Below are 20718 nucleotides of genomic sequence, written 5' to 3' on the forward strand. Positions count from 1 at the left end.
AATTCTCAAGCCCACACAGCATTTGATTATAAAGATGAAGATTCAAGGGAAATGGATTCAAGGTATGATGGTCTTACAACTAGAAAATGCAAGACACTATTTACAAAAAGAAAGTATGTGAGTGTGAAGATGCGAAGAATCATGGCATCAACAATTCCAGAACCAAAGGGACATGTTATTGGAGTAAGACAGCGCCTAATAGACATAACTATCTTCTTCAAGAGTTTTCATGCTTTCTTCATCAAGGAACTAATCAAGATTTGAGCACAAGACACTGTAAACCTAGATTGAAACCCATGGTTAATGGGAGACCCATTTGCAATCGAGGATATCAATGGTTAACTGGACTATCACATGGCACATACTAGACCATCTGGGTAGAGGTGAAAGAAAAAGTGGTTAATACAATTCATGGAAATACCTACAAGCTTAAATGCCATGGAAGCACTATAAATGCAACTGCAACATTAAACCAAGTTCTCGAAGACCATGCATTATCGTAGCCTCATCTTCAACAAACAATGCTAGATGGATGTGTCGAATGCCAGCAACATCTTCCTTTGGGAATGACAAAGAAGGTCATCCTAGAAACTGTCAATAAAACTTTACAAGACAGAGACGAGAGCATGATTTCACGATCAACCTTGTACAAAATTTGGCGTAGAGATTTTTGCCATGTCAAGACACCATCAAAGCAAAGGATGTCAAAATGTAAGACATGTGATGAATTAAAAAATGCCATTGAACATAGTAAATGTGACCAGCAGCGAGGAAGATATATTAAATGGCAATCAATCCATTTACGTCATGTGCAGGATGCTCGAAAGTTGTATGCTTCTTGGAGAGAGGAAGCTATTTTACATGTCGATAAATCCATGTGCATCACCATTGATGGCATGGACCAGAATACAACCACTTTGCCATGATATAGACGTATCCCACTGGCATTGGAGGGCGAACGTGGACTAAAAACACACTTGTGTGGAGTATTAGTACATGGATACCGAATCTTTTGTGATGTATGGATTGATAGTTTGCATGACCATGATAGTAACTAGGTTGTTACATCAATCATGAAAGCAATAAGAAAGGTCAGAGATGCTCATGGATGTTTACCTAACACATTGCGAACAAGCTGATAATTGTTGGAGAGAGAACAAGAATAAATATATATTTGCTTTATGCTCTATGCTGGTTGGTTTGAAAGTATTTGAAGAAGTGGAAGTTGGCTTTCTTCTTATCGGCCATACACATGAAGACATAGATCAAATCTTCAGTGTTATCTCTGGTGAGTTGAAGGCAATGGATGTTTTGACAATGGAGGATATGCTATTTCGAATTGGGAAAAAAATTGGAGGTTCTCGCAAGGAAGAATCAGAAGTGGCTATCTTAGAGAGGATGGTAGATTGGAGAGCATTCATAGAGCCACATTTACAAACAGGAGATGATGCCCTAATAAGACACACAAATCCACACTACTTTCGGTTTCACATGCATAACAATATTCCAGTGATGCAATGGAAGCACTACTCAGTAGATGGAGATCATTTATGGAGTAAGCCATATGCTTTATTACAACGAATAATTCCATTGGAGGAAACTAGATTTGTTCTTGCAAAAAACAAATCACTTGACATAGATGAAATGAAAGGCTTGAAAGCCTTCATTAAACATCTTCAAAGTATGATGCAGAAATATCCTGAGCAATCAACTAAGAATTTGGAGACAATTAAATCAACTAAAGCACTTATCCAATCTTTAGAAAGACAAGAAAACTTAATGAGCATTGAATACTATGAATCCTTTTGGCCAGAACAAGCTAGGTCACCAAGTTTTCCTTTGGATATAAATATGTTAGTAGATATGGAGGAAGCAAAGGAATGCCTTTTACCTCAAAAATATTGTGGCAGGAAGGGAGACAAACACTTACCAGAGTTTATACCATCTAATGAGATTGAGGAGGGTCTATTTGTTGTAATTTCGGCATGATCCAGGTTCAGAGTTGGATGACCAAGGTGGCCCAATTTGGGTTGCAAAGGCTGCTAAGATAGAAAGGGATGACAAGGGAACTCCTATAACATTTACAGCTTTATGGTATGAACTAAAGCCATTGAAAAATCTCTTGAGAAGATATACAATAAAACAACTCTATGAGGGATGCTTGCAAAAGATACATGAATGGGTTCCAAATAATGAGGGATTAACAGAGGTGGAAGTCAGTAGCATTATTCATTGCTGGAAATCGAGCACACGAAGTTTTAAAAAGAAGCATGGATATAATGTTGAAAAATGTATCACAATCCCTGATCCAAGTTGTGTCCATATTAAACATCATTTGGCAAGACTTGACCCATCAAGTGCAAAGACATTACATGAATCTGATGACTCTGAACGAGATTCAGATGCATAAGATAATGTTTTGTATTCTTTTTTCCATACAAATGGTGTATCTATACACCACCAATAAGATAATTTATTGTATGGTTTGTTTTTCAAAAAAAGGGTGTATCTATACACCACTTATATATTGAATTCAACAAACTCTTTTTTTTTTTTTTAATGGTGTATCTATACACCACTTATATGTTGAATTCAACAAACTCTTTTCATATGGTGTCATATTTTCACTTCATAGTGTTAAAATTGAACTAGAGGAAGGAGACTACTATTATTATTATTATAGTTATTGGATGGGGGCACCATGCACGAGTTTGGGAATTATAGCTTCACTGAGCCTTTTTTTTTTTAATTAGAGGTCACCACTTGACTTTTTAGCTTAGTAAGGCCATATTTGCATATAAGTGACACATTTAGTGCTCTTAAAAACCCAATTTTTGAGCTCACTAAGTGAAGTTGAGTGGAGAAGATATGCTCCAAAAAAAAGTCCAAACCAGGAGAGAAAGTCCAAAAATCTTGAATAGTGTGTTTATTATCAAACACGTAACTAAGATAAGATATATATTGTGATCTATCTATCCCGAGGTCAATTGCAATCCAAGCAAGAGGGATGTTACGAAAATTATATTTCTGATATATTTTGCCTTGGACATTATTATTTTTAGTCGAGTGAGACAATGACAAAGTACTCCATAGGAGTGCACCGGACGTGGCGGGGGTCCTAGTGGATACTTTGTGTGGTTAGTTGGGGACGCCTGATTAGCTTGTGTTTTGCCATGCTAGATGGTCAGTATTGTGGGTGATTCCATGTTAATACTGATGTCACTAGTGCTATTGGTGTTGTGCTTAATTATTGTGCTTTGAGCATGGTTATGTTGGGATCGGTTGATTCGGTGATTCGTTCAATTGATTGTTAATAACTAATGTAATTAGCAGCTTGAGTACAGGTGATGGAACTCATAGTGAGGATTGGAGTTAGTGCGAGGGTACCGATCGAGGTGTTACACAGCGCATTATATATGGCCATGGGCCAATTTTGTATTTGTTTTATTATTGCAAGTTTGAGCAATATATTTTGTTGAGGACATAATTCATTTTGGGACCTAAGATGGCTATGTAAAGCAAATCCCCCAATTTTGGATGAGAGAGATAATTTTGGCTCCTTGGTGTTTTTATAAAATATCATAAATACTCTAGATGAGGAAGCATGAGCCACTCATCTAGGGGGGGAGATTGTACCCATTCTGATATCATTTTCATGGTGTGATTGTGTTCTCTTTCTCCAGTCGATTAAGTGGTTAATTTGTACTTTGTAAAATTTCTTACATTCAATCTTTTGTAGATGCTTAATTGTCTATCATTTATGTTGATGATTTGATCATCATAGGTGATAGTGATGAAGATATCCTTCATGTGAAAATACTATTGAAGCATAAGTTTGAGATGAAGGATTTGGGAGAGCTGCATTATTTCTTGGGCATTGAGGTGATTAGATCCACAAGTGGGATATGGCTCTTGTAGAGGTAGTATGGATTGGACATGCTTTCCAAATATGGGGTGATAGGCTATAAGCCTATTTCAGTTCCTTTGGAGCAGAATGTGAAGTTGAGCACAGATGCATGTGAGCTTCTAGAAGACCCTACTATGTACAAACGCATAGTAGGAAGTTTGATTTATATGACTATTACCACGCCAGATTTGAGCTATGATGTTGGGTTGGTAAGTCAGTTTATGCAGGCTCTAAGGAAACTGTATTTGGATGCGGCTAGACGCATATTGAGGTATGTGAAGTCCACATTGCAGTATGGAGTATTTTATGAGACTAGGGTTCAGATACAGTTGCATGGATACACTAATGTTGATTGGGCTCGTAGTATTTCTGATAGAAGATCTACCAGTGGATATGTGTTTTCTTTTAGGAGTGCTGCAGTCACTTGGAGCAGCAAGAAACAGCCTACAGTTGCCTTGTCGCGAGCACAGAGGCTGAATACAGGAGTGCAGCAATGGCTCCATGTGAGGCAGCTTGGTTGCATAAGCTACTTTATGATATGCATCAATCTATAGATGGGCCAGTTGTCATTTATTGGTTTACAAAGAGTTGCAACCTTTGGTAGTGGTTAGGCCAACCCACAGATCACGATCGAATGCCGCTCAACCCCATCTTACCATTGGAGCCATTTCAAAAGTGGGGTCTGGACTTCATGGGTCCATTGAGGCCGACGGCTACTCGCACACCGAATTGTTACACATTGGTTAATTGATTATTGTACCAAATGGGTGGAAGCCTGGGCTTTGCGAGCTTGATGTCCTCCATGTACTACTGAATTTTGAAGTGTATAATCTGCAGGCAATACAAGAGGATGGGTCATGGCACTGAGGGCACACAAATCCTCAAGTGCCATGAAATAGTGTCTCTATCTTCTCAAGGAAGATCTGCCTTAAAAGCCACCTAAAAATGATGCACAAATGAATAGTCACCATCTTTCATTACAAAACAAGACAATAAAGTATTTTGCAAATAGGATAGAATCGCACTAGACGTGGTAGGGGTTCTATCGGTATTCTTATGTGGTTTAGTTGAGTGACGCCTTGCTAAACGAGTGCCACTTAATTAAGTATTTTGGGTGATGCCATTATGAAATACTTGAATTATTTGGTGGATGCATGTGATGACCATTTCTTAGCATGTTGGTACTATGACGGGTAGTCATGAGCATTTTGGTGTATGCCATTGGGATGCTAAGTGTTGAAGGTATTAGTATTTAATGTGCAATGCAATTATTTACTAATATGCTTTGGTTTCATGAGTTCATGTGATGCTAAGGAAGATCGGGAATATTTAAGCTCGAAGGAACATTAGCAAGTGTTGGCAAATATTGGCAAATATTTAAAGTATAAGGCGGTGTGCCTCACCTTGGTATATTTGGTCATAAGTATTAATGATCTTGGTACAATTGTGGATTGCAAATGATAAAGGGCTCAAATGCCTTTACATCTATTTGGCTTATGATCTTGGAAGAGTGGTGATGAATCATTGTGGATTAATGATTATGCAAAGGTTTTTATATTAATGGCCAAGGGCCAATTCATTTTGTAAAAAATGAGAGAGTGCTCTAAAGCCTTCCCATTATTATTGGGCATGTGCTAGACTCAATCGTGAGTAAAGGATTGAAGAAGAGAAAAGTATGCATTAAAGGATGTACAAGAGAAAAGGATGGCTAAAGACAAGGACATGCCTTGGCAATGAGAGGATCACGTATCCTTGTATTGTGGCTCATGCATTACTTCAAAATATTATAAATACTCAAGGTGTGGCCACGATCATGAGCCACACACCTTGAGGGGGGAGATTGTACCCTATACTTTGCCTTGTGTCCTCTTCCATTTCATGGTTTTTCATTCTTCTCTTTCATCTCTTTCAATGTATTTGTATTTTTGAATCTAATTTGTATTGTGGTATTTGCAATTCACATTACAATAAGAGTAAGAAAAAGACTAATCAAAGTTAATAAACATATCTATTTATATATATCCTTAGTCTTTCGAGATACCTTCCCAAAACCTTACTAAGGCAAGTTTCCCAAAATTTGGTTCAATCATCATGGAGATTCACATGAATTGAATTGTGCTATAACTTTTTGATGTGTGGGAGAATTTAGACATGAAAGGTATTCTTGCTCACTATTGTAAGAAAACTCATAGATAATATTATCCTGTTGCTCTAACTCCTTATAAAAAATGTGACCGATTTGATCTACAGGTTGCAATGTTATTAGTAGAGGATAAGGTCCCAACCACCTTTCTAGCTTTTCTAGAGAAAAACCATTTGGACTAGCCATACAAGTTTCTCAAGGCTCAACCCAGGCATGGTTATTTATGAATCTATACTAGACACAATTTGTGGATAGAAATTATGAATTATTGACAAAAAATTAACCAACATTGAATCACTTTTTTGACATCTCCAAAACACACAAATAGAAGCTGACAATTTTGCCTTAATTAAAAGGGGCTTGGATTAATTTGTTGGTTAGTGTATTGAATAGTAAACTTGGGGTAGAATTCAATGATTTGCTCCATCGAGTTTTCCAAGAACTAGATTCACCAAATCAGATCATTGGGCCCTCGGACTATCAACATGGAAATCTGTGCACTCTTTTGGTTGTTCTTGTGGATTTGATTGGTTTTCTTGGACTAGGAAAACTTATGTCAAGGACCTCAATCTATTGGATTCTCCTCCATTGAATGGTTCCAATAGTGCACCATTACCTTTACTCGCTAAAAGCTCTTCTTTATACTTCATTGCTGACATTCTCTCTCCCTAAGTTGCAATAGTAGTTGCTCACAAACCTCCCGGGCTAGGGATTATCATTACCATGGAAGGTAATGATGCCATGCATTGATACCACTATCACTCAAAGGCAACTTGCTAAGTTATTCTTCAATAATTTACAGCAGTTCCAGTATCGCAAATTAACAATCACTCTCATACTTGATGTTGGAAACTCAAGAGTACTCAAATTGAAGGAGATCGAGAGAGAGGAAAAGCAAGGCTCACATACTAGGGGCTAGAAATACGGACTTTGGCCCCTCCCCCTCCTGCCTTTTTTCAATATAGATACAAAGCTGGCTTAGAGAGGGAGCGATAGACATGATTGAATTTGCATACCTACAAAGAGCTCTCTAATTTGTGGTTTTAGCCAAATTAGGTATACTTTCCCTAGAGAGCAATAGCCTTCCTCCAAATAAGTAGTCTCCTTGCTTTTAGCCCTAAGGGGCCCCATTGCCATGTGCTTTGTTCCCAAAGTTGGGTGCTCCATGCTTGTTTTTCTCTTGTGGGACCTACTTTTTGTGCTTTTCCACTTAAAATGCTACAAGGTCATGCCACAAATAAAATAATATTCAACATACTTTAATCCATTAAGCTAATGCATTCATACTCATGCTCTTGGTTAATTCTAGTCTTTCGGAGTGTCCTATCATGCACATAAATAGCTTTTCTCTCAATGTGACAAAAGTCATCGCTTTTTGAACGAAGTCAAAAATCTTTGATAGAAGTCAAAATTATTCTCTCTTTAATATCTTGGGATGTCAAAATGCCATCTTCTGAAACTTGATGGGTATAATGAGGGATTGGGTGGGCCTCATAGGTTGAAACCCTCCCTCAATTAAATGTTAATGTTAACTAAAAATTCAATCCATCGACTGTATTTTGTAAGCTTGTTTTGTCATTTGTAGCTTTCGCAATACTGTAGTTGTTGCTATTGAGATTTGCATATTATTGCTAAAGATTTCTCATTTCTCTAGATGTCCATGTTCATTATCTAAATCTTCACATCTGTTGTTGCTCTTCTTTGAGGTTGCAAGGCAACCCTTGACTGCCCTAAACCTGTAGGTGGTTGTATCGGCAGATGCCCATGATAACTCTATTGCTTACCTAAAATACGTGTGACACTTAACAAACTGTTCTTGCTTCTTTTAGTTTGTAACACCATATCTTATCCCAATGTAAAACTACCCTTGTTTTGTTTTGTAACACCATATCTAATCCCAATAAAACAATACCGTTCTATATAGCTTAGCCCATGATAGCTCTGTTGCTTGCCTAAAATATGTGTGACACCTGATAAACTATGCTCACTTCTTTTGGTTTTTAACACCATGTCTTATCCCAATGCAACTTTCAAAATCAGCTTTATTCCCATAAGATGGAACAGGGAGGAATTGCCCCCATGAAGAAAATTGTTTTGAGGGACAAATTCGCTTATAGGAAAAATTTGTTTCAAGACCTTTACCAATCTTGTCTTAAGCAAGCTACACTATATTTATCAAGGCTTCATGGTACCACCCACCACATGACAACTCTACCACTTTTGATGAGCTTGGAGTCATGACATAGAGGAATTGTGAATAAAGATGCTCAAGTAAAAGGCCAAGACAAGGAAAAGCATGGATCTTTACAAAAGGATGATGTGAAAGAGACTTGAGGAAGAAAACAATAAAAAGAGGGCAAGGACTAAGTCTTAGGAGCCATAGTGAGATTGTCATTGGAGAGTTACGAGGAGTTGGCACTATTGCCAACATGGTGACAAAACTAGAGGACACTTGGTATGTGGACAATGGTGCCACTAGGGAATGGTGTAGCTCTCCTTAGATTGATGGATCGAGATGTTTGGGGTACAACTCTAAGTGGCTATTAAAAGTGTAGCAATCATCGTAGGCATAGGTGAGAATTGGATATTCCTCTTGTCAAACATTGTAAGAATCTTCCTTACTTTCATGCAAGGATAAGGAATAAAATGAAGGTAAAGTTTGACCGTCAAGTGTATGTAAAAGGAAAGAGAGAGGGATCTGGTGATGAAACTAAGGATGTTTGGTACATGAACACTGATGCCACCAATGAGTGGTATAGTTCCTTTTGATCGATAATCGTAGGTACACGTAAGACCAAGGCATCATTTATATTCTTTTTGTTCCCAAATTTTGTATCATTCAATAACAACAAATAGAATGAAAGTAGTCTTTATAGGATGACCTTGATAGCTCATGCCAACACTGACTCAAGCAAGTGTGGAATGAGAGTGTGGACAATTGAACATGGGTTTTTTATGTGAGATGTAAAAGTGAAATGGTAAAGTCATGCTTGCCATCCATGGTTCATTAGAGATTTATGCTTCTTGCTACCCATGGAAGACAATTTAGGAAAAATAATGAACTCGAATCGATCTACTCAAATGCCGATAAGGAATGGAAGAGGTTAAGGCATTGCACCTTTAGGAGAAACAACGTATACCTCATAGACACATGCTAATTTTTGAAGACTAAGTTGATTTGAGAGAGTTTTTTTAATAGACACTACTAATAGGAGCCAAGACGTTTGTTCAAGCATAAGGGGAGCCAAACTAAGGTTGGAACGCAATTCATGCTCTTAAATCATACATGAGATAGGCATGCAAGAAGTCAAAGATATAAAATACGTCTTCAAAGTGAAGTTTCATATCTCATAGGAAAGGCTACACTCATACTTAAATGATACGCTCAAGAAAAAGGATTTGATAACCACCAACACAAAGGTTCATGCATTGCTATGTATCAGAAATGGCATGTACTTTAGTGGATGTAATGTTAGGATTCCTAAATGGGAACCTAGCTAAGGAGGGGTCTAGTTGCCAAGTGATAATGTGTATGATGAGAAATCTGATATGTGATATCAAAGATGACCTCAAGAAATATGCCATTCTTATCAATCACACATCTCATCTCAAGAGGGTGTTTGGAGGTGCTAATAGAGCGCTAGTAGCATCCACTACAAAAGAGAGTATGGATACTTGAGATTTAATGATGTGGAGCTTCTATTTTATTCTAGTTAGACAACATCTATAGATATTTGTTGTGTGTGTGTGTGTGTCCTAACAAATCATGTATCCTACTACACTACTAGACCAATTTTCAATGTTCAAGTAAACTAAATGCAACCATATTTATAGCCCTTTTCAAAGTCTCATGTGTCATAATGTGTATTGATGAGACATCTGATGATGTGGTAGGTTGGTCACATCAATAGTCGACCAAATGGCAAGTCGGTCCTTGTTTAATTAGTTCAACACTATTGCTAGTTAGCTAGCTAGTGTATTAGTTGATCTAGGTCCTATATAGAAGGGTGCTGCCACAACATCTTGCTTAAAGTTGCCAACACCGTATCTTGAGTCCAACACATCATGCCAAAGACTTCACAATGCAAATTTGATGGAGAGGAATGCCGACTCACTTGGCACCATCAGAACCAAATGAAAGAACAATTCATTCAAGCTGTGGTAGCCAAGCTTCAATGTCGACACACAGCTATTATCCATGTCACTCTATCTAGACTCACATAATCAAATCTTGGCATTCTAGTATTCGAAAATAAGTAGAGGTTGGCATTTAGACAATTTAATGAAATGCCTATAGAATGTTAGCGCAATTCCCAAGGGGAGTACTCATATGGACTAATCAAAGGCCTTGTTATCCTTTCATCATTTCTCAATCAATCATGATGTTGAACCATGTTAAGCATCCAAAAAAGAACTCAAAAAATGGTGCCTAAAAACCTACATATAGATCAAAGGATAAACTATGCCTTGGCTCAGCTCTCATACCCGAGATAATCCCATGTTTCATTTGAATAATCTAGAACATGGGGCAAAAAATAAACGAAAGGTCTTATAGAAAGAGGTTGGCACTCATAGTCTTTCAAAATTTACCAAAGATCTTTGGAAATAACAACGTAAACATTTTTTCTTCCTTTCAACAAGGCATAAATCACCTATCATTTTCCCCCTTTTGTGGGGTATCCTCTATAGTGGAAGACCTATCTGCTTATCAAGCAACCACTTCAAGGTAAGTCCTCTTGTCTTATGTAGGAACAACCCAAGTTTTCACTGATAGAAGGGAGCCCTTAGTCCACCTTTCTCTAAAGGAAACATGTCTAAATAAACAAAGACATTGTAACTGTAAAAAATCCAATGGAACATAACCCAAGAACTTTCTAAATATAAACCAATAGAATGTACAGTTCCTAGCAAATAAACTAAAGTTAATAGGAAAAGAAGAATCAATAAAAAGACTCTAAAATGCTCCATCATGTCCTCAAATTATTAATGATGTGTTCCTAATTACTATGGTCCAATCTTCACTCTTAAAGGAAATTCCTTCTAATACCATTTAGAAATTCCTGAATCATTAATTTCAATGGAATTTCCCCCATCCATTATCCCATGGTCCCCTCATCTTGGGTTCCAAGCAAATAAATAATAGAATAGCTTATAAGAAAGCTTGGAGATTGTAAAAAATCCGATCAATATCTCATCCCAAAAATTGATCATTAAATTTTTCTAAAGAAAGCTATAAAAAGCCTTAAATTTTACCTAAGTCAATATCCAAGCCAAATCATAGAACAACATCAATTTTGTGATATTCAATTGCTATAAAAACATAGAACTAGTTCGCCATGTTTTTGTAAAGCCCAACATTCTATATCGTAAGAGGTAAGCACATGAGAGCCTACACCTCTAGTAAATAAGCCATTCCTTTTTTTCAATAAGCTAGTCTCTAATCAAACGTTCTCAATGGACCCAACATCAGTAAATCCTCCTCCAAGATGCAAAAATCTACAAGGTGGAAAATAATCTACTCCTAACAGAAGCCAAGCCAAGTTCGAGACGGAGTGTAAGGGGAGGCTCGCCCTTTATCATATGGAATAGAAACTTTTTTCCTTTTCCTATATAAGAAACCAAACTCTCTCTTTGGACTCGTACCCTTGCATTGTAACAAATCATGAATAAGAAAACTGGCCATCTCCTTTGAGATATGTGGACCGAATGTGTAGGTAGTCGTCTAGGGCCGTCTTATCAGAGATATGCAGATCAAATGTGTCCTATTGTGGTAGAGATCACTACCCAAGTCCACATATGTATGAAGAGTAGGAAAACACATGAAAAGTTTATGGCATGAGCTCTCCGGGTACTCGAGTGTAATAGTAAGGATCCAGATTATATTAGTAATGCCCCAGAATACGAGTAAGTCACTCAGCATTCACAAAATATAGGATCCAAATTTAGCAAAAAATTGTAGAAGACCTTCCCGAATAGGTTTCGTTTTCAAAAAGGTGAAATCAGTCTCAACGTTCAATCATCGCCCCATGTCCATATATGCTTTATATATGTCGTAGACACATTTTGACATAGAATGTAGAACTGCTTTGATGTCCTAAGTGATTGTAGAGGAGATGTTGAAGAAGACCATCAAGAGGAGGAGGCACAGCAACAAGGGATAAGGAGAGCTCTTCATTGGGAGTAACATTCCATATCTCCTCATAGCTCATCCTTCTGTACAAGTCCATCTATCAACCAAAATGCCATAAGCAACATAACAAGTCATGGCCAACCAAAATATTACGTAGCTACCTATCTCCTCAACAATCCTGTCATCACATATTGCAAAGTGTTTTAGTTTTCTACGTCCCATCCATAAAAGTATTCTCTACACAAAATATTCAATGTATAGGCGATGCATTATCCCAACTGAGTAGCATACACAACAAGATCTAGCTTTCAAACGCGGTGGGTGATAGGTTCACAAGTATTTACAGTCGAGACAACCGCATCTAATAGAAAATCAGCTACATTCCTCTATATACTAGGGTGGATGTATTGAGTGTACTCTCATATTGTAGGACTAACTTCATAGCTCCCTTGCAACAGATCACATCGGATTGTGATCTCCTTGCTCAGGGATTCATACTGGGAGGAGGCGAAGGCTCTACATATGCTCCCCCCCACGTTTGTCCCTCCATGCATTGGTTCAGGATCCTGAACTACTTCACAAGGCAAATCCATGAAAGTGCGCAAGGAGTGAGGTGAAGAGAGAGAGAGAGAGAGAGAGAGAGAGAGAGAGAGAGAGAGAGAGAGAGAGAGACACACACACACACACACACACACACACACAGATTCTTGAGTTTAAGGTTCTCCTTCCATCACAAGTGCAGGGTCATTTTCTCTGACACAGTATTGAGTTCACATGAGAAGAGGTTTTCAAGGAAGCTACCTAAGGGCCGCTACAACCTTTAGATCATTTGCCTATGCCACAACTCATTGGTGTTCCAAGGTTTGATCCACATCAGCCAAGTGTTAAAGGCTAACATGGCTTGGAGCTATTGGCAGCTCATAGAAGGACTCAACTTCTAGCTTGTAGTTGTGAGCATTGCTAATACAAACAATGGAGGAGATATTTGCAACACCTGGTGCAAGCATTTCTTATAGTTTAAAGGCTTTCAAACAAGGAAGATGGGGGGTAGCAAATCATCAAGGTCCATGTGCAATATGCATTTCATTAATTTGAACTATTTTTTCCTATTTGGACTTTGCTCAAAAATACTTCCCAAATGAAAAGTTTGCTTCTAAAAACATCCCTCCCAAATCAAAAGTTTATTTTATGGCACTATCCTTTCCACATAAAAAGTTTATTTACTCTCACAATCGTTTTGCACTAATAATGAAAAGACTAGGAAATATAATTCTCATCTCACTCTAGTATAAATTTTTATTTGTAAGAATCTACGAAGGACGGCAGGAGGGTAAAGAAAGGACAAGAGAGGGTAAGAGGAAGGCGAAGGGAAGGAGAAGAAGGGGAGGGGAGGGGAGGGAGAAGGGAGAAGAGAGAGGGAGAGGAGAGGGAGAAGAGAGAGGGAGAGGGGAGGATAATGTTAGATATGCTCAATGCCCCACCCTCCTAGTAACCACCAGTGGTCCAAGGTGCTCAAGTTGTAAGGCCCCCATATGAGGAGAAGCCATGTGTGAGCCTCGGACACTGGATCCTGACTTGCATGTCAAATGAGGTCTATCAATGAGACCGTTGATGGTAGAAAGGTGATTGTGTGGGAGCCCCTTGCTCTTGCTGGGGTCTGGGGGCCAACTATAGCCCCCAGCTAAGGGGTCCCAGGGCCCCCCTGGTCGAGGTTCTAGGGTGAGAGCCCCCAAGGCGACGGTATAGGCAATATTCCTTGAATATTCCATGGACGATTGGTCGGTTCCATCGACTAGGTTGACTAGTCGGCTCCATCGACTAGGTTGGCTAGTCAACTTCACCGACTACGTTGATCTGAGTACTGCTCTCATAGCTATAAAGAGGCGACCCTCCCAGTCCATTGCATCAAATAAAATCATATCAGATCTTCCAGCTAGTAGCTCTTCACCTAGTATCTGTCTACATCGCCATTTAAGCTCCACTCTGGGAGTGCACGGGTGGATGGAGCCATCATCTATACTACATCGGTATTGAAGGAAAATTTTGTTCCTCTCTAGTTTGCTATGTACTCTCTATTCTTTGTTCAGTTTCTGTTCCGCTGCGCTGTGTAATTTAACAGGTAAGGGAAAGAGAGAGGAAGAGGAAGAGAAAACGGAAGGGAGGGGGAGGGGGGAGAGGGATGGGAAGGAGCTTTGGATTATGGGAGGGGTGAGAGTCAATATATAGGCCATGAAACCCTAAAAGAATTCAAATTTTTTTTCTTCTTCCTCTCCCTTTCTCTTCGTGGAATTCAAACTTCCCACTCTCCCTCCTCTCCCTTCCCTTCCCTAGAATTCAAACTTCTTGCTCCCCTCCCTTACTTGCCCTTCCTTCTCCCCCTCCCTTTCACTATTTCTCCTCCCTTCCCTTTACCTTCCCTTCCCTCTCTCCCCTCCCCTAGCTTTTGTTTCCTTCCCTTCCTCCCCTCTCTTACCCCTTCTTTTCCATTCCGCTTTTCTCCATTCCACCCATTCCCTTTTTCCCCTATCCTCCCACCAAAACCATGGTAGCCTATTTTAATTTATTTCTTTCAAACAAGAAAAGAAATAAATCCTTGAACGAACTTGGATTATAGTCACTCTTTTTTTACAACCCCTTTCACGAATTATATATAAGGCATATTCATGAAACTTTGCAAATAGCTTTAGCATGCTTGAACCCTACATCCTAAATTCTATCCTATATACCTAACCCCTGAAATTCATACCCTAAATTCTATCCTATATACCTAATCCTTGAACTCGATACCCTAAACCCTAACCCATATAGCCTAAACTCTAAACCCTATACATTAAGCCCATACAATGCAAACCATATCCAATGGACATGATATTTTGCATGTAGCTTAACGTGGCTATGAATGAGATTCATGCAAAGCATTGTGCCCATCAGAGACTCTCAAATTCAAATAAGGTAGCCCGATGCATGTTTTTTTACCCCGTGCATGACAGGTGGTGAAAAACATGGTATATTGTGTCCCTGACCATGCACACCGTGTTTCAGGGACACAATACTCTGCATGTTCTTGAAGATAGATGTGATTAAGGTGTTTGCAAACTATCATGCCCATCATAGACTTGCATGTTCAAATAAGCCACCCCGGCACGTGTTTTTTTATCGTTGTGCATGACGAGTGGTAAAAAACATGGTATAATGCATCCGAGACCATACAAACCATATTTGATGGCCATGATAATTTTCATTAGCCTTAATGTGAGTAAAAATGAGGCACATACAAAGTATTATTCCCATCCACGACTCGCACATTCAAAAAGACACCCTAATGTGTGTTTTTTGACCATTGTGCATGATACTTTGTGAAAAACATCGTATAATATATCCGCAACCATAAAAACCATATCCAATGGATACCATACTTTGCATGGGACTTAATTTGGGTGTGAATTAGATGCATGAAAAGTATTTTGCCCATCGCATACTTGCATGTTCCAATAAGGCACCCCAAAGCATGTTTTTTTACCCTTGTGCATGTTGGGTGATAAGAAACATAGTATAATGTGTCCCTAACTATGCAAACCATATCTGATGGGCATAATACTTTGCACGTGACTTAAAGTGGGTGAAATTTATGTCTGTATAAAATATCATATCCATCAGAGACTCGCACATTCAAATAATGCACCCTGAAGCATGTTTTCTCACCCTTGTGCATGATGTGTGGTGATAAACCCATACATCCCCGTGACAAAATATGAATAGGGGAGAGGAGAAGAGTGGAGATGAGGAGAGAGGGCACAGCTATAGAGCACACCACAAATGACTAACTGTACACTAGATTTAGTTAAAAATGTAGAATATATACAAACCCATTTAGGGTTAGGGCTAGGGCATCTAACGCTTTTCTTTATAGCACTTTATTGGGTTAGTGCTATGCACATATGATCACATGATGTTGAGCGTGATCTCTCAACACCTTCCCTCAAGATCAACATCATGAAGTAGGCCTTCCCTCAAGATGATGATTCTAGGGAATCGAAGAAGGACTGAACATTACATTCCATCACACATTTGGACATTGTACGTGAAAGTTATGACACTTTTAAAAATGTTGTCTAAGATAGTTTCGCCACTAAAACTACCTTGGAAGACCTACTTCAAAGGGGTTTCACTAACGAAACTACCTTGTATGGCTTGCTTCAATGAGGTTTCTTTGGAAAAACCCTTTCATGAAGATAGGTTGAGAGAGGGTTTTCAATGTCACCCCCCTATCAAGTAAAATTTGTAAGAAGGATCATAAGGGAATTTTCATAGAGAAACCTACTTTACATGTGGGTTTCTTCAAAAGCCATCCCATTACATTATTCACCATCCCCAAAGATTCATGTAAAGATTTGTGTAAGAAATAGCCATTCCTATAATACTTTGCATATTTCTAAGTGAAACTATGTTCTTCTTCGATCCATTTTTTGCCATATTTTTACATAGTTGGAAACTTTTTTTTCTTCGCTTGGATGCTCGGAATCTGGTCATCCCTGATATTAAGGTGCTTGTCAAAAGCAAAGGGGAATGTCATGAGCTTTCATGCTTTAGCATCCCAAGGACTAGAAAAGAGTGGTTTTGGACCTAGACTATTGCTATGGTCATGAGCAACAACCGACCGAAAGGACCCATGCGGATCGATTATAGCCAAGAAGTATGACCTTCCCTACTAGTGTCATGCAAATGCCTAGAAGGGTGATCAATTTCAAAATCAAAATTATGTGCATAGAAAAGAGGGGTGCAGACCAACGGGTCTTAAAGAGAAAGAAAGGCCAAAGCAAATCAAAGTTCTTTGTAAGAAGACAAGATCTTAAGATGCAAGAAAGAGGGGGGTGTGGCTATCCAATTCCCTAAAAGGCCAATTGGCTAGAAGGAACAGAGCAAGCCACAAGACCGACAAAGGTCAATGGTTGGGACTATACAAAAAATCAAGGACCTAAGCCCACAATGCTAGATCAAGAAGACCACATGAGGTGAAAGAGATGGAGGAGATCCTCCAATCAAAACAAACTATCTACCACACAAAAAATAAAGGGTCCAAAGGCAAGGTTGCCAACAAGTACCTTGTCAAGTTTAAGAACTCTAATTGGTACTAGATGCTAAGTGGGTGGATGAGGATTTTTTCTCAAAGTATCCACAAGTTTTGCTACTAAATCAAGAAGATTTTTAGTTGAGGATGAATAATTTAGAAGCCAAGGGGATGTCACGAGATGGTATTTTGATGTTCCAAGAAATAAAAGAGAGTATTTTAAGGGTCAATCAAAGAATTTTTTGGCTTCGATCAAAGAGCATTGACTTTGGTTAACAAGAGAGAAGTTGTTTATGTGCATGATGCGAACACTCCAAAAGACTAAGATTAGTCAAGAGTGCATATGCATGCATTAACTAACCTTTAATGCGTTGAAGTATGTTGGATTTGTTTTATTTGTGGCAAGCCCTAGAACATGCAAAAAGACCCTCATTTTAAGGGCAAAGCACAAAAATCAAGTTCTATTGTCACGAGGACATGAATTCCTTGGTGGCACGAGGATTCACAGGGACGTGAATTTATATGTGAATACCTTGGACCTTGGTGACATGGGGATTCAAAGAGTCCTCATACATGTATCAGGCCGAGGAATGAATTCCTAGAGACCCAAGGCAAATTGTGCACCTGTTGGTGTATTAATTGTGCCTTGGGGGTAGTTTTCTTGTGACCCTAGAAGAGTAGTAAAAATTCATTTACTATTTTGGGATGAGCTCAAGAAACAGAAGTTGATTGGCAATCCGAGGAAAAGTGAATTCTTCATGCAGGAGACACACTTTTTGTTTCCAAATAGGGGGTACGAATGGACCCAGCTAAGGTTGAGGCAATCAGGAGTTGGCCCCAACCCAAGAACTTACATGAGTTACACAGCTTTCTTAGACTATGCTTCATTCGTCACTTTGCCGAGATTGCCGGTCCACTACATGCTTTATTTTCCTAGACTGAGAAACACAATGCCTTTGATGCGACACTGAAGGAAAAGCTCACTTTAGATCCAATGCCGATTCTACCTAATTTATAGAAGGCTTTTCATGTTCAAGCTAATGCATGTGGTAAAAATGGTATTGGGGCTGTCCTCATGCAGGAAAAATGGGCTGTGGCTTATGAAAGTCACATTTTACAACCTCCTCAAAAGCATTTATAGATGTATGAGAAGGAAATATTGGTTGTATTTCATGCATGCCCTTTGTACTTGGAAGCTTATTTAGTATTGGGAGCTGATTTTACAATGCAAACTGATCATCAATCTTTGCGGTATTTCCTCATGCAGTCTAAGCTATTAGAAAAGCATATGCGGTGGGCAGACTTCTTGTACATGTTCCATTTTCGTATTATTCATGTGGAGGGCAAGAAGAATGTGGTTGCACATGCTCTATCCAAGAAGCCCGCAGGTATCTATAGTCTCTATTATTTACCATGATGCATTGGAGCCCATGAAAGGTTAGTATGCTAAGGATTCAAATTTTACTTAAATTTTGTATCAGTTGTCAGATGGGCAGAGACAAGAACATTATGCTCTTAAGGATGGGTATTTAATTATGCATGGCCGCTTTGTGTGTAACCAAGTAGTTGAGGGCCAAAGTGATCATAAAGAGTCATTCACCACCATATGTAGGACATAGGGGCATTGGTGCCACAATCAGAGCGGTGAGCATTACTTTTATTAGCCTAGTTTGCGCCGAGATCTAGAAGAGTATGTCAGGACGACATGCTTGAAATGCCAAAAGGTTAAGTATGATCGACAAAAGGCACTAGGCTTGTTATAGCCGGCTATCGATCCTAGCAGACTGCGGGAAAGTATCGCCATGGACTTTATCTCCGATCTCCCTTGTACGCAAACGGGACATGATGGAATATGGACGATTATTGATCAATTCAGTAAGCAAGCTAAATTCATTCCCATCAGAAAGAAAATTATGGTAGATCACATGGCACGGTTATTTATGCAACATATCTTTAAGTACCACGAGATGCCACAATCTATTGTCACTGATGACAAGGATCCTCGCATGACAAGTCTTTTTTGGAAGAGGTGTTGACAATTTGGGTACTACATTGAAATTCTCATCCGCATTTCATCCACAAACCGATGGACAGTCACAGCAAGCAAATTCAATGGTGTTATATCTCTTGAAATGCTATGGTTCTAACCACAAGACTTAGTGGTAGTAGTATTTGCCTTTGGTTGAGTTTGCATACAATAATATTGTGCATACTACCACAAGAAAGGCTCCGTTTCACATTATTGAAGGGGGGAGAAAGTCCCGCCCAGATTGCATACCAAAGATGAAATCTTTGAAGCGGGTAAGTTTGTGGAGAATTGGGATGAAGCTTACAGTAAAGTCAAGCTTGCTCTAAAAGACTCGAGAAGCAGAAAAAGGTTGCAGGTAAACATCCCAGGCAGATGCAGTAAAGGCAAGCTGAAAAACAACAGAGGGAAAGACAAGTTGTACCCTAAGCTCAACTTAAGATACTATGGTCCTTTCAAGGTCATTGAAAATATCAATTAAGTGGCCTCCAGGTTGGAACAATCGAATGGTTGGAGAACTCACAATGCCATGGTCCTCTTCCAGAGGATATGCTTGCCGAGGAACTGCTAGAAGTTGAGGAAATGGATGAGCTCCTGATTCCTGAGCAAATCCTGCAGCATAAGGACAGAGAAGTTCGAGGTAAAGTATCACAACGCTACTTGAAGAAATTCAAGAACTATTCTTCGCTGCATGCGAAGTGGCGGGAGGAGGGGGAGTTGGCAAATGTATCCTAGGTTTTGCAACTTTATCCCAAAGCTTTCCAGCTTTAGCCGACCTCGATCGAGGCTCCTTCAAGTTCAACAAGGCGTAGGTACATAGTATTGCCTGGTACTCAAGAGGGGGATAGTACATATGCCTCGTTGTTGCGAACCAGCCCAGATGTCTAGAAGTCACTTGGTGACACACACTGTCACACCCGAGGTATTAAGATGACAGTATATCTACAGTGGGACTTCTATGACCAATGTACTGGCACCTGTTGGTGTATTACTTGTGCCTTGGGGTAGTTTTTGATAACCCTAGAAGAGTGGTAAAAATTCATTTACTATTTTGGCTATTCTGCCAATTGTGTCCAAGGCCCAAAAATAATCTAATTCAAGTGCACCCCGGGCCAAGTCAAGTTGGTGCTTGCAAGCATCCAAAGGACAGATTCGCCGAATTTGTGTGTGTGCAAGAGGCCGCCAAGAAGTGCTGCGAATTGATTTCCGCTGTCCACATGCTGATCTTGGGCAAATTTGGCCAAGGCCAAGCCCCAACTTTTTCGTGCCAAGCTTATAGATTAGAGAGCAATCCCACTCTTTTTAGGGATTCGAATTTCATTACACCTATTGCTCCCTCTGTGAACCACCTTGTATCAAGTTTTCTTTATTGAAATAAAGACCCCTTGCGGCCCGAGAGGGGGCGGGGGGCGAAGGGAAGGGGGGGGCAGCACAATTTCTAGCC

Source organism: Dipteris shenzhenensis, chromosome 24, assembly GCF_047967505.1.
Source record: "Dipteris shenzhenensis isolate YYH24624 ecotype China chromosome 24, Dip_SZ_1.0, whole genome shotgun sequence".
Classification (NCBI taxonomy): domain Eukaryota; kingdom Viridiplantae; phylum Streptophyta; class Polypodiopsida; order Gleicheniales; family Dipteridaceae; genus Dipteris; species Dipteris shenzhenensis.